General features: G+C 25.0%; 1 protein-coding gene across 1 annotated transcript in view; it reads left to right on the plus strand.

The window, feature by feature from the left end:
* Positions 1 to 14,604, plus strand: part of Nha1 (Na[+]/H[+] hydrogen antiporter 1) — a 218,291-nt gene that overhangs the window by 20,853 nt on the left and 182,834 nt on the right. Inside the window, exon 2 of the mRNA XM_075293713.1 lies at positions 13,985 to 14,072. The gene's annotated coding sequence lies outside the window, so the exon portion shown is untranslated. The remainder of the gene's footprint in view (positions 1 to 13,984; positions 14,073 to 14,604) is intronic.

Here is a 14,604-nt window from a genome sequence, read left to right on the forward strand (position 1 = left end):
GACAAAATTTTCTATAGAAATAAAATTTTGCAAAAATTTTCCACAGAAATAAAATGTTGACAAAAATTTTCTATAGAAATAAAATATTGACAAAATTTTCTATAAAAATATAATTTTAACAAAATTTTCTATAGAAATAAAATGTTGACAAAATTTTCTATAGAAATAAAATTTTGCAAAAATTTTCTATAGAAATAAAATTTTGCAAAAATTTTCTATAGAAATAAAATTTTGACAAAATTTTCTATAGAAATAAAATTTTGACAAAATTTTCTATAGAAATAAAATTTTGGCAAAATTTTCAATAAAAATAAAATTTTGACAAAATTTTCTATAAAAATATAATATAGAAAAAATTTTCTATAGATGTAAAATGTTGACAAAAATTTCTATAAACAAATGTTGATAAAATTTTCTATAGAAATAAAATTTTGACAAAATTTTCTATAAAAATATAATTTAGGCAAAATTTTCTATGGAAATAAAATTTTGACAAAATTTTCTATAGAAATAAAATTTTGACAAAATTTTCTATAGAAATAAAACTTTGACAAAATTTTCTATAGAAATACAATTTTGACAAAATTTTCTATAGAAATAAAATTTTGATAAAATTTTCTATAGAAATAAAATTTTGACAAAATTTTCTATATAAATAAAATTTTGACAAAATTTTCTATAGAAATACAATTTTGACAAAATTTTCTATAGAAATAAAATTTTGATAAAATTTTCTATAGAAATACAATTTTGACAAAATTTTCTATATAAATAAAATTTTGACAAAATTTTCTATAGAAATACAATTTTGACAAAATTTTCTATAGAAATAAAATTTTGACAAAATGTTCTATATTAAATAAATTTTTGACAAAATTTTCTACAGAAATAAAATTTTGCAAAAGTTTTCTATCAAAACAAAATTTTGACAACATTTTTTATAGAAATAAAGTTTTCACATCCAAAACACTGATATTGAATAACACCTTAAGAAGTGATGCAAATTCAGTGGAACGGCTGTTGAATTGATGGTCATCTGTCCTATGACAAGCCTATGCGAAATTCATCGCTTCTGCTCCAATTTTGCACCACTTCCGTAACCTAAAAGAAAATTTTCACTACTTTCTTGGAGACGCTTTTTTGCTGGGATATTATTACAATTTTACCGTACGATATTATTGGACATAATAAATATTCAGGAATTTGTATTAGTAAGGTATTGAAAAGAAAATGTCACATACCAATCTCCACAAGCCTGACTATACACATGTTTCTTCGCTGGCCAAGTTGAATTTCCATAGACTTAAAGTAGATCTGTCTTGTGAGATGATTCAATTTGGGTAAATCTAAATTTGTTTTAATGAAAAATATTTCGATACAAAAATTTTACCAAACATGACACCCAAAAAAAAAAAAAAACACTAACTATGACATTATTGAAAAGCTAGTGGAAAATATTGTAAAAATTGTATGTCATCGTACTATGACATTAGCTGGTAAATCAAAGCATTTGATTTTCTATTTTAGAATGACAAATTAACAATTCTTCTTCTCGCTGTTATGCAAAAGACTTGATCATTGATAAGATTTCATTGACATGAAATCAATTTGTAGCATTGTTCTTGTGTAAATTTTGAATAACACGTAATAGTCAAGGCCGCAATGAGAAGAGAGTAAATATTTGGAGTTTCAATTGTCATTAGATGGTTCAACGAGGGATATATATTTTAATTACAACATTTTTGGATGTGAATTTTTATTTTTAAAAACATCGGTTTCAGATCATATTAAGTGAAGTCCTCAACGGAAAATTTTAACCCTAGACCAATTTATCGTCAGCTATGTGAAGCCATAGTAGTTGCGGAGGTTCATCCATCCCAACCACCCTTTACACTGTACCGCTCCGATCGGTGGTGAATTTAGTTTCAGACAGACAGAACAGATTAATGATCCGGATTTTTTCTCCATTCCGCTTCCGACTTAACCTAGGAGGCCACTTCAACAAAATTTTACCACCCGAGATCTATGGAAGATCTAAGTGGAGCTTCGTCTCTCGCTTCAAGACAAATTTCCTAGACGGGAGGAGCTGTTGAGAGAATTAAATCACTCCAAGAAATACAATTTTGACAAAATTTTCTATTAAAATAAATAAAAATAAAAAAATAAGAAAAAAAAATAAAATTAAAAAAAAAATTCTACAAAAAAAATTTGACAAAATTTCCTATAGAAATAAAATTTTTAAAAATTTTTCTATAAAAATAAAATTTTTAAAAAATTTTCTATAGAAATAAAATTTGGGCAAAATTTTCAATTGAAATAAAATTTTGACAAAACTTTCTAAAGAAATAAAATTTTTTAAAAATTTTCTATAGAAATAGAATTTTAACAAAATTTTTTATAGAAATACAAATTTTGACTAAATTTTCTATAGACATAAAATTTTGACAAAATTTTCTACAGGAGTAAAATTTTGCAAACATTTTCTATAGAAATAAAATTTTAACAAATCTTTCTATAGAAATAAAATTTTTAAAAAATTTTCTATAGAAACAAAATTTTCTATAAAAGTAAAATTTTAAAAAAATTTTCTATAGAAATACAATTTTGCAAAAATTTTCTATAGAAATAACATTTTGCAAAAATTTTCTATGGAAATAAAGTTTTTTATGCAAATAACATTTTTACAAAATTTTCTATAGAATTAAATTTTAAAGAAAATTTTCTAGATAAATAAAATTTTAAGACAAGTTTCTATAGAAATAAAATTTTTACAAAATTTTTTATAGGAATAAAATTTTGACAAAATTTTCTATAGAAATAAAATTTTGAAAAAAATTGCTATAGAAATAAATATTTTACAAAAATTGCCTGTAGAAATAAAACTTTGACAAATTTTTCTACGGAAAAAAAAATTTGCAAAAATTTTCTATAGAACTGAAAATTTGAGAATATTTTCTATAAATTTTTTTAAAAATTTTTTATAAAAATAAAGTTTGGACAAAATTTCCTACAGAAATAAAATTAAAACAAAATTTTCTACAGAAATAAAATTGTAACAAAATTTTATATAGAAATCAAATTTTGTTAAAATTCTCTAAAGGAATAAAATTTAGACAAAATTTTCTATAGAAATAAAATTTTGAAAAAATTTCTATAGAAATAAAATTTTAACAAAAAAATTTTCTATAGAAATAAAGTTTTGATAAAATTGCCTATAGAAATAAAATTTTGCAAAATTGCCTATAAAAATAAAATTTTGACAAATTTTTCTACGGAAATAAAATTTTGCAAAAAAATTCTATAAAAATAAAATTTTGCTAAAATTTTCTATAGTAATAAAATGTTAACAAAATTTTCTATATAAATAAAATTTTCACAAAATTTTCTATAGGAATAAAATTTTGACAAAATTTGGTACAGAAATAAAATTTGGACAAAATTTCGTATAGAAATAAAATTTTGACGAAAATTCATTTTGCTAAAATTTTCTATAGAAATAAAATTTAGATAAAATTTTCTATAAAAATAAAATTTTTTAAAAATTTTCTATAGAAATAAATTTTCAAAATTTTTTCAAAATTTCCTACAGAAATAAAATTCAAAAATTTTAACGAAATTTTCTATAGAAATCAAATTGTTTTAAAATTCTCGATAGAAATAAAATTTAGACAAAATTTTCTATAGAAATAAAATTTTAAAAAAAATTTCTATAAAAATAAAATTTTGCAAAAATTTTCTATAGAAATAACATTTTGTCAAAATTGCCTATAAAATAAAAATTTGACAAATTTTTCTACCGAAATAAAATTTTGCAAAAATTTTCGATAGAAATAAAATTTTGCAAAAATTTTCGATAGAAATAAAATTTTGCAAAAATTTTCGATAGAAATAAAATTTTGCTAAAATTTTCTATAGAAATCAAATTTTGAGAAAATTTTCTATAGAAATAAAATTTTGGCAAAAATTTTTAAACATTTTCTACAAAAATAAAATTTTGCTAAAATTTTCTATAGAAATTAAATTTAGATAAAATTTTCTATAAAAATAATTTTTTTTTAAAAATTTTCTATAGAAATAAAGTTTGGACAAAATTTCCTACAGAAATAAAATTCAAAAATTTTAACGAAATTTTCTATAGAAATCAAATTTTGTTAAAATTCTCTATAGAAATAAAATTTAGACAAAATTTTCTATAGAAATAAAATTTTAACAAAATTTTCTATAAAAATAAAATTTTTATTGTTGTTTTTGATCTCAGCTTAAAGCCATGCATTGACTAAACTACAAGTGTAGCTTAACCAACAGAGGAAAAGTATGCTTGTCAAATTTATTTGGGCAAAGCCCTATAGACTGCAAGATGGTTGGATGTACAGTTGTTTCGGAATTACCACATTCCTCATCAGCATCCTCTACTTGCAGCAAAACTTGAAGTACAAACCCACAATAAACAACAAAACACGAGTGAAGTAATAGGAAGCACGCTCAAAATAAACCCAGCCAACTGCACTCAAATCGATGATTTGATGGTGGCAAAGGAAAAGAGAAATGTTTGTATGAATTTAATTCGGCATAAGCCGGCTATCATAAACCTTTTTTCGGAATGTTCAAGTGGTTCACCATGGATTTAGTGAACTGCCAGAATTTATTCTGATAATTGGTTGATAGTTTTGCTGCAAGTAGAGGATGCTGATGAGGAATGTGGTAATTCCGAAACGTGCGTCCATCCAACCATCTTGCAGTCTATAGGGCTTTGCCCAAATAAATTTGACAAAAATTTTTTCCTCTGTTGGTTAAGCTACTCTTGTAGTTAAGTCAACACAATAGTTTTAAAGCTGAGATCAAAACCACAAATATGATTGAAGTACAAACCCACAATAAAAAACAAAACACGAATGAAATAAAATTTTGACAACATTTTTTAAAACTTTTCTATAGAAATAAAATTTTGACAAAATTTTCTTTAGAAATAAAATTTCGAGAAAATTTTCTATAGAAATAAAATTTTGAGAAAATTTTCTATAGAAATGAAATTTCACAAACATTTTCTTTACAAATAAAACTTTCGCAAAATTTTCTACAGAAATAAAGTTTTAGTAAAATTTTCTATTGAAATCAAATGTTGACAAAATTTTCTATAGAAATAAAATTTGGACAAAATTTTCTATATAAATAAAATTTGGACAAAATTGTCAATAGAAATAAAATTTAGACAAAATTTTCTACAAAAATAAAACTTTGACAAAATCTATATATATAAAATTCAATCTATATTTGTTTATTTGTTTGTTTGTTTGTTTGATTGTTTGTTTTTATGTACCGAGTTGGCTCCGAAACGGCTGATCCGATTTACTTGAAACTTTCAGAGATCGTAGGGGGCGTTCATGTGGTGAAAATAGGGTACCTCATTTTTTGACACCTGGTCGCGGAGGGGGACCTCCCCTTTGGCGGACTTTTTGAAAATTGGACCAAAGATGACCGATTTGCTTGAAATTTTCATTGAAGGTTGGGGTTGGCATCTAGACAAAGATCCGCTACTTTATATTTCGATATTTGGTGGCGGAGGGGGACCTCCCCTTTGTTCGACTTTTTTTTAAAGTACAGTGAAAAAACTAAAATTCTCTAAATTATCTCAGATTTACAAAGAACATGCGGTAAGGTTATGGAATTAATATGGGGTACCTGATGATTTCATATGTGGACGGGGGAGGTCCCCCCCCCCTTGCCCTACTTTTTGAAACTTGGAACAAAATTATGCGATTTGCTTGAAATTTTCATAGAATGTTGGGGTTGGCATCTAGACAAAAATCTGCTACATTATTTTTCGATATTTGGTCGGGGAGGGGCGCCACCCCTTTGCCCGACTTTTTTTTTATAGTACAGTGAAAACAAAACTAAACTCCCCCGACTGAAATTTTACGGAACAAATGGGTGAGGTTATGAAATTTATATCAGGTTCCAGATTTTTTAATAAAAATAAAAGGTCATAGGGAGACATCCGCTTCTCTTCAGTACATACAGAGAAACAATTAAACTTTACCGAGTTACTTGAAATGTACAGAGGACTGGGGAGAGGTTACGATATTAATAGTTGATATCTGATTTTGTGATATTTGAATGGAAGAGAGGTCGCCCCTTTATTCTTATAATTTGCTCTACATTTTCTGGGACGTTTACAAAAGATACGCTACATCACTTTTCGATATTTGGTCGGGGAGGAGGTCCTCCTCTAAAGCTATAAAAAAAATTCTTAAGTTTTCTTGAAATTAACAAAAGCAGTGGGGGAAGGTTATGAACGAAGAGGCAACCTTCCTTGCCCCACACTTGAAGGAAAGTTTCAAGAATTTTCAGGGAAAGTTAGGGATGCTATTCACTACGGTGTTTGTCGATATTGTATCGGGAAAAGTGACGTCCCTTTAAAACAATAGAGCAAAATTTAAACATCTCCGATCTACTTGAAATTTACAGGGAACGTGGGAGGAGGTGATTAAATGTATACATGATTGATGGTTAGTAGGTATGTGATTTTTCGATATCTGGTTGGGGAAGGGGAAAATTGAAATAAACTTTGTCGATTTACTTCGATAGAATTTATAGGGACCATTGAATAGTTTGTAAAATTAATATAGGGTACGTGATAGTTCGATATCAGGTCGGAGTAGAGCGAAGGTGGGGAGAGGGTTCCCTTTTGTCCGTTTTTTTTTTTCTTAAATTGAAAGTAGAGGGTTTTCTGTAAATGGGAACTCGATACATAATTTGATGACATATTTTATGCACAGGCTTCTGCCTGACTTCTTTTTAGTAAAGAACTTAAATTTACATGAAATTGGCAGCCAACGTAGAGGGTGCATCATTTTCCAACATTTTAGCAAATATTAATGTGGTAAAATTTTTTACTACTTTTGCTTTTTCTAATTTATTGGATGGGAAACAGTAATTCTTTATATGTTATTATAATGTAGTGCTCAATTTTCAGATATATTGAGAAGAAGGATACCTTTCCTTGACAAACCACACTTAAAATTCACATGAAATATAGAAGATTGTCCAACTACTTGAATACAGAACATTATTTAAAAAATTTGGAGGAAAGGGTACACCCTCTCCACGACATTTTTTAAGACGAACCGTTTTACATATGCATATACTTCGTATTTGTACCTATAAACGAAAAAGCACGTAGTCGGATTTGTTTGAAAGAATTCAAATCTTTTCGAATTCGTTTTCAGCACGAAGGATATGGTTGACTAACTTAACGCAAAATATTCCTACACATAGCTTTGGAAGGCGCAGCGAAGCGGGCCGGGGTACGCTAGTTGTCTATAAAAAGAAAATTTTTACATAATTTTTTTTTTTGTTTGTTTGGTATTCTCCGAATTTTGGTAGTTTATTGTTGGCTCGAGTGGCAACCGTGTTACCAGTGTGCGAGTCATAAGCGTATTTAAGGAGAGCTTTAATGGGGACAACAGCTATTCCCTAGTTCCCCCTAGTAACGCCTATTGCTCCCAGAAAATGTTAAATGTTGTTGACCTTTGGAATGTCTTGGTGGGGTTTAGTTTCCCCCTCTTAGACAAAATTCGTAGCTACGCCAGTGTCATTTTCAATCTACTCAGATCGTTACAGTCTAACTATGTGAGATAGACCCTGAGCCTATCTCACTTCCTTTAGGTTATAGGTAGTATATGCACCAACTTGAAATATCCTATTCCCCAATAGTCGAATGAATGAATCTAAAGAGTATTGAGAAAATCCTCTTTATAAAATCTCCAACAGCTTAGTCATTTGTCCATCGATTTAACTGCTAACTGCTTTGTATTAAAAATTGCATCTCCATAATCGAAAGCATTGCATTTGCTGCTGCTGCTGCACACTTTGCCACATAATTTCGAATGGTGGGAGAAAATCCTTTGCCATAATCATAAATTCGATGAGATACTCATTGCATCGATTGCCATCATCTAAACTAAAGGACTTCAAGCAATTCGTGTCATCGACTAAATAGCATAACCTCAGCCGTTTTATGTCCCAGCACTCGATTGGCATACAACAAGCCAACACTTTCTACTTCAATGTCGGTGACATTTTCATGTGGATGCCAATGGATTTCTTATTAAACCTGTTGCTGACATCACTGGAATTACTGCCACTTGAAGATAATGCGCTCTCCTCTCGCCATTGTGTACCATGGACTACACAATGGAAGCACTTGTGATTGCATTGATTATTGGCCATAGACAAAAATGACTATGGTGGGTGGTGGATGTGGAGGGGGTGGTGAAAGATGAAAGCCTGGATTCCACTTCTCAAGAAAATGGGTACTGCCAACATGGTACTAAGAAGCGAGCATTGATCTGAGGATGAGCATTAAATAAAACGTAAATGAAAAAAAAAAAAAAATCACTGAGATTCCTATATCACCAGAACATTTCATGGTAGAAAATCTTATCGCAAGCACATTGACAATATTCCACAATTTCCTTTATTTTATTAAGCATTACCATTGAGAGTGGATGGAATTCCAGAAAAATCACTAAAAAGGGGATTGTGAGGATTTTTCAACCCACGCCATCTTACACTAACGGAAAAAGGATCAAAGACATAAACGATAACCCTTCATGATTATACCACAAATCAGAGCAAAGGCTAATAGGAAGCCTAAACATCCAATATCCCAAACAAAGTGAGAAAAAAACGAAATGAATGATACATGCTAATGATCCATTTCGAAGATATTCGTAATATAATCTAGCCAGATTTGTAACCACTGTTAATGAACTGTGGTCACACATCTATATACAATTTTTACAAAATTTTATTTCTATCAAAAATTTTCAGAAAATGTTATTTCTATCAAAAATTTTCAGAAAATTTTATTTCTATAGAAAATTTTTGCAAAAATGTATTTCAATAGAAAATGTTTTCAAAATTTTATATCTATAGAAAATTTTATTTCTAAAGAAAATTTTGTCAAAAATTATTTATTTTATTTCTACAGCACACTGTTGTCAAAATTTTATTTCTATAGAAAATTTTCAGGAAATTTTACTTCAATAGAAAATTTTCTAAAAATTTTTATTTTGAAAGAAATTTTACAGAAAATTTTATTTCTATAGAAAAATTCCCGAAAAAAATTATTTCCATAGAAAATCTTGTTTTAAATTTTGTGTTTATAGAAAATTTTGTTTAAATTTTATTTCTATAAAAAATTTCAGAAAATTTTATTTCTATAGAAAATTTTGCAAAATTTTATTTCTATAGAAAATTTTGCAAAATTTTATTTCTATAGAAATTTTTGTCAAAATTTTATTTCTCTGGAAAACGTTTGCAAAATTTTATTGCTATAGAAAATTTTTGCAAAATTTTATTTCTATAGAAAATTTTTGCACTTTTTTTCTATAGGAAATTTTTGCAAAATTTTATTTCTATAGACAATTTTTGCAAAATTATATTTCTATAGAAGTTTTATTTCTATAGAAAATGTTTGTCAAAATTTTATTTCACTAGAAAATTTTATAATAATTTTATTTTATTTTTAATTTTTACAAAATTGTATTTTCAAAAAAAAATTATTTCCATAGAAATATTTCTGAAAATTTTATTTAAAATTTATGCAACATTTTATGTCTATAAAAAGTTTTTGCAAAATTTTATTTCCATAGATAACTTTATCAAAATTTTATCCCTATAGAACATTTTTGCAAAATTTTATTTCTCTAGAAAATTTTTTGTAAATTTTTTTAGAAAATTTTTGCAAAATTTTATTACTAGGAAAATATTTTTTGCAACATTTTATTACTAGGTGAAATTTTCTCAAAATTTTATTTTTATAGAAAATTTTTGAAAACTTTTATTTTTAGAATAAAGAAAATTTTGCAAAATTTTATTTTTATAGAAAATTTTGTCAAAATTTTATTTTTATAGAAAATTTTCTGAAAATTTTATTTCTATAAAAATTTTTCAAAAAATTTTATTTCTATAAAAAAAAATCCAAAAAAAATGTATTTCCATAGAAAATTTTGTTTTAAATTTTATGTTTATAGAAAATTTTGTCTAAATTTTATTTCTATAAAAAATTTCAGAAAATTTTATTTCTATAGAAAATTTTTGCAAAATTTTATTTCTATAGAAATTTTTGTCAAAATTTTATTTCTCTGGAAAACGTTTGCAAAATTTTATTGCTATAGAAAATTTTTGCCAAATTTTATTTCTATAGAAAATTTTTGCAAAAATTTTTTTTCTATAGGAAATTTTTGCAAAATTTTATTTCTGTAGACAATTTTTGCAAAATTATATTTCTATAGAAGTTTTATTTCTATAGAAAAATTTCACAAAAATTGTATTTCTATAGAAAATTTTGTCAAAATTTTATTTCTATAAAAACAAGTAAGGTAAGTCTAAAGTCGGGCGGGGCCGACTATATTATACCCTGCACCAATTTCAGAAAATTTCAGAAAATTTTATTTCTATAGAAAATTTTGCAAAATTTTATTTCTATAGAAATTTTTGTCAAAATTTTATTTCTCTGGAAAACGTTTGCAAAATTTTATTGCTATAGAAAATTTTTGCAAAATTTTATTTCTATAGAAAATTTTTGCAATTTTTTTTTCTATAGGAAATTTTTGCAAAATTTTATTTCTATAGACAATTTTTGCAAAATTATATTTCTATAGAAAAATTTCACAAAAATTTTATTTCTATAGAAAATTTTGTCACAATTTTATTTCTATAAAAACAAGTAAGGTAAGTCTAAAGTAGGGCGGGGCCGACTATATTATACCCTGCACCACTTTGTACATCTAAATTTTCGATACCATATCACATCCGTCAAATGTGTTGGGTGCTATATGGATGGCTTTTAGGACCATATTAGTCCATATCGGGCGAAAGATATATATAGGAGCTATATCTAAATCTGAACCGATTTCAATCAAATTTTGCACACTTGACTATACTACTAATTGGACTTCTAGTGCAAAATTTCAACCAAATTCGGCCTAAAATCTGGCTTCTGGGGCCATATAAGTCCATATCGGGCGAAAGATATATATGGGAGCTATATCTAAATCTGAACCGATTTCAATCAAATTTTGCACACTTGACTATACGACTAAATGTGTTTGTAAAAAATTTCAAGCAAATCGGTATAAAACTCTGGCTGCTGGGTCCATATTAGTGCATATCGGGCGAAAGATATATATGGGAGCTATATCTAAATCTGAACCGATTTCTTCCAAAATCAATAGGGTTCTATTCTGACCCAAATTAGGAATATGTGCCAAATTTGAAGGCGATTGAACTTAAATTGAGACCTAGACTTTGATCACAAAAATGTGTTCACAGACAGACGGACGGACGGACATACGAACAGACGGACATGGTTATATCGACTCAGGGACCCATCCTGAGCATTATTGTCAAAGACACCATGTGTCTATCTCGTCTCCTGCTGGGTGTTACAAACATATGCACTAACTTATAATACCCTGTTCCACAGTGTGGCGCAGGGTATAAAAATGTTGTTAAAATTTTATTTCTATAGAAAATGTTTTTCAAAATTTTATTTCACTAGAAAATTTTGTAATAATTTTATTTTATTTTAAATTTTTACAAAATTGTTTTTTCAAAAAAAAAATTATTTCCATAGAAATATTTCTGAAAATTTTATTTAAAATTTATGCAACATTTTATGTCTATAAAAAGTGTTTGCAAAATTTTATTTCCATAGATAACTTTATCAAAATTTTATCCCTATAGAACATTTTTGCAAAATTTTATTTCTATAGAAAATGTTTTGTAATTTTTTTCAGAAAATTTTTGAAAATTTTTATTACTAGGAAAATATTTTTTGCAAAGTTTTATTACTAGGTGAAATTTTCTCAAAATTTTATTTTTATAGAAAATTTTTGAAAACTTTTATTTTTAGAATAAAGAAAATTTTTGCAAAATTTTATTTCTATAGAAAATTTTTGCAAAAATTTATTTCTATAGAAAATGTTTTCAAAATTTTATATCCATAGAAAATTTTATTCCTAAAGAAAATTTTGTCAAAAACTATTTATTTTATTTCTATAGCAAACTGTTGTCAAAATTTTATTTCTGTAGAAAATATTCAGAAAATTTTACTTCAATAGAAAATTTTCTAAAAAATTTTATTTCTATAGAAATTTTTCAAAAAATTTTATTTCTATAGAAAAATTCCAGAAAAAATTTATTTCCATAGAAAATCTTGTTTTAAATTTTATGTTTATAGAAAATTTTGTCTAAATTTTATTTCTATAAAAAATTTCAGAAAATTTTATTTCTATAGAAAATTTTGCAAAATTTTATTTCTATAGAAATTTTTGTCAAAATTTTATTTCTCTGGAAAACGTTTGCAAAATTTTATTGCTATAGAAACTTTTTGCAAAATTTTATTTCTATAGAAAATTTTTGCAATTTTTTTTTCTATAGGAAATTTTTGCATAATTTTAGTTCTATAGACAAATTTTGCAAAATTATATTTCTATAGAAGTTTTATTTCTATAGAAAAATTTCACAAAAATTTTATTTCTATAGAAAATTTTGTCACAATTTTATTTCTATAAAAAAAATGTTGTTAAAATTTTATTTCTATAGAAAATGTTTGTCAAAATTTTATTTCACTAGAAAATTTTGTAATAATTTTATTTTATTTTAAATTTTTACAAAATTGTATTTTCAAAAAAAAATTATTTCCATTGAAATATTTCTGAAAATTTTATTTGAAATTTATGCAACATTTTATGTCTGTAAAAAGTTTTTGCAAAATTTTATTTCCATAGATAACTTTATCACAATTTTATCCCTATAGAACATTTTTGCAAAATTTTATTTCTATAGAAAATTTTTTGTAATTTTTTTTAGAAAATTTTTGCAAAATTTTATTACTAGGAAAATATTTTTTGCAACGTTTTATTACTAGGTGAAATTTTCTCAAAATTTTATTTTTATAGAAAATTTTTGAAAACTTTTATTTTTAGAATAAAGAAAATTTTTGCAAAATTTTATTTTTATAGAAAATGTTTGCAAAATTTTATTTTTATAGAAACTTTTCAGAAAATTTTATTTCTATTGCAAATTTTTGCAAAATTTTATTTCTATAGAAAAATTTCACAAAAATTTTATTTCTATAGTTTTTTATTTCTATGGAAAATTTTGTCAAAATTTTATTTTTATAGAAAATTTTCAGAAAATTTTATTTCTATTGCAAATTTTTGCAAAATTTTATTTCTATAGAAAAATTTCACAAAAATTTTATTTCTATAGAAAATTTTGTCAAAATTTTACTTCTATAAAAAAAGTTTGTCAAAATTCTATTTCCATAGAAAATTTTGTCAAAATTTTACTTCTATAAAAAAAGTTTGTCAAAATTCTATTTCCATAGAAAATTTTGTTAAAATTTTATTTCTATAAAAAATTTTTGTCAAAATTTTATTTCATTAGAAAATTTTGTAATAATTTTATTTTGTTTTTAATTTTTGGAAAATTTTATTTCTATAGAAAATTAAATTTGTTTTCATTTATTTGTATATTAATTATTGTCTGTACCAATACCATCTTTGATTTAATTCTTTCTGTACTTTTGTGTAAACAATTTTCCAAAAGTCATAACAGACATTTCAATTATTAGCATTTATTCAACTCAATTCCACTTCATAAACTCAAAAGTCATCGCAATACCAAAATCATTAGAATGCTAATGTGTTTCCATTTCATTTCATATTGCAAATTTATTTGTTTAACATGAGCAATGCAATATGGGAATCGTTGCGAATTGTTGAAATTCCCCCGGATGATATTGATTTGGTTTTCGTAAGGCACCATGTAATGAAATAAGGAAAAATTAAATATACTCGAAATACATTTGAATGAATTAATACCCTACACATATAGATATTGTTGTTTTACATGTGCAATATAGGAAATAGACCACTATATATCTCTAAAACTTTTTTTTTTGTATTTTCAGAATAACTCCAAAAAATTAAACGGATGATAAATTTTCGATATTAAAACAATTGAATAAGATATTCAATATATTCTAGTTCTCTGCAAAGGTAAGTTGACTTCATTACATTTTTAATATAATTGAATATGGACAAATATTCAATAGTAGCTGGCCCCAAATTTTTTTTTTAGTTTGAACTGTATCTCGAAAAAAATCAAAAACAGTGTACAATTAAAATGTTGACAAAATTTTTTATCGAAATAAAATTTTGACAAATTTTTTTATAGAAATAAAATTTTGACAAAATTTTCTATAGAAATTTTTTATCGGAATAAAATTTTGACAAAACTTTCTAAAGAAATAAAATTTTGACAAAGTTTTCTAAAGAAATAAAATTTTGACAGAATTTTCTATAGATATAAAATTTCGAGAAAATTGTCTATAGAAATAAAATTTTGGCAAAATTTTTTTTAGAAATAAAATTTTGAAAAAATTTTCTATAGAAATACAATTTTGAGAAAATTTTCTACACAATTAAAATTTCGAAAAATTTTTTTTACTGAAATAAAATCTTGACATATTTTTTTTCGAAATAAAATTTTGACAAAATTTTTTTTTTCAAAATAAAGTCTAGACAAAAT

Source organism: Haematobia irritans, chromosome 2, assembly GCF_050003625.1.
Source record: "Haematobia irritans isolate KBUSLIRL chromosome 2, ASM5000362v1, whole genome shotgun sequence".
In the NCBI taxonomy this organism is placed as follows: Eukaryota; Metazoa; Arthropoda; class Insecta; order Diptera; family Muscidae; genus Haematobia; species Haematobia irritans.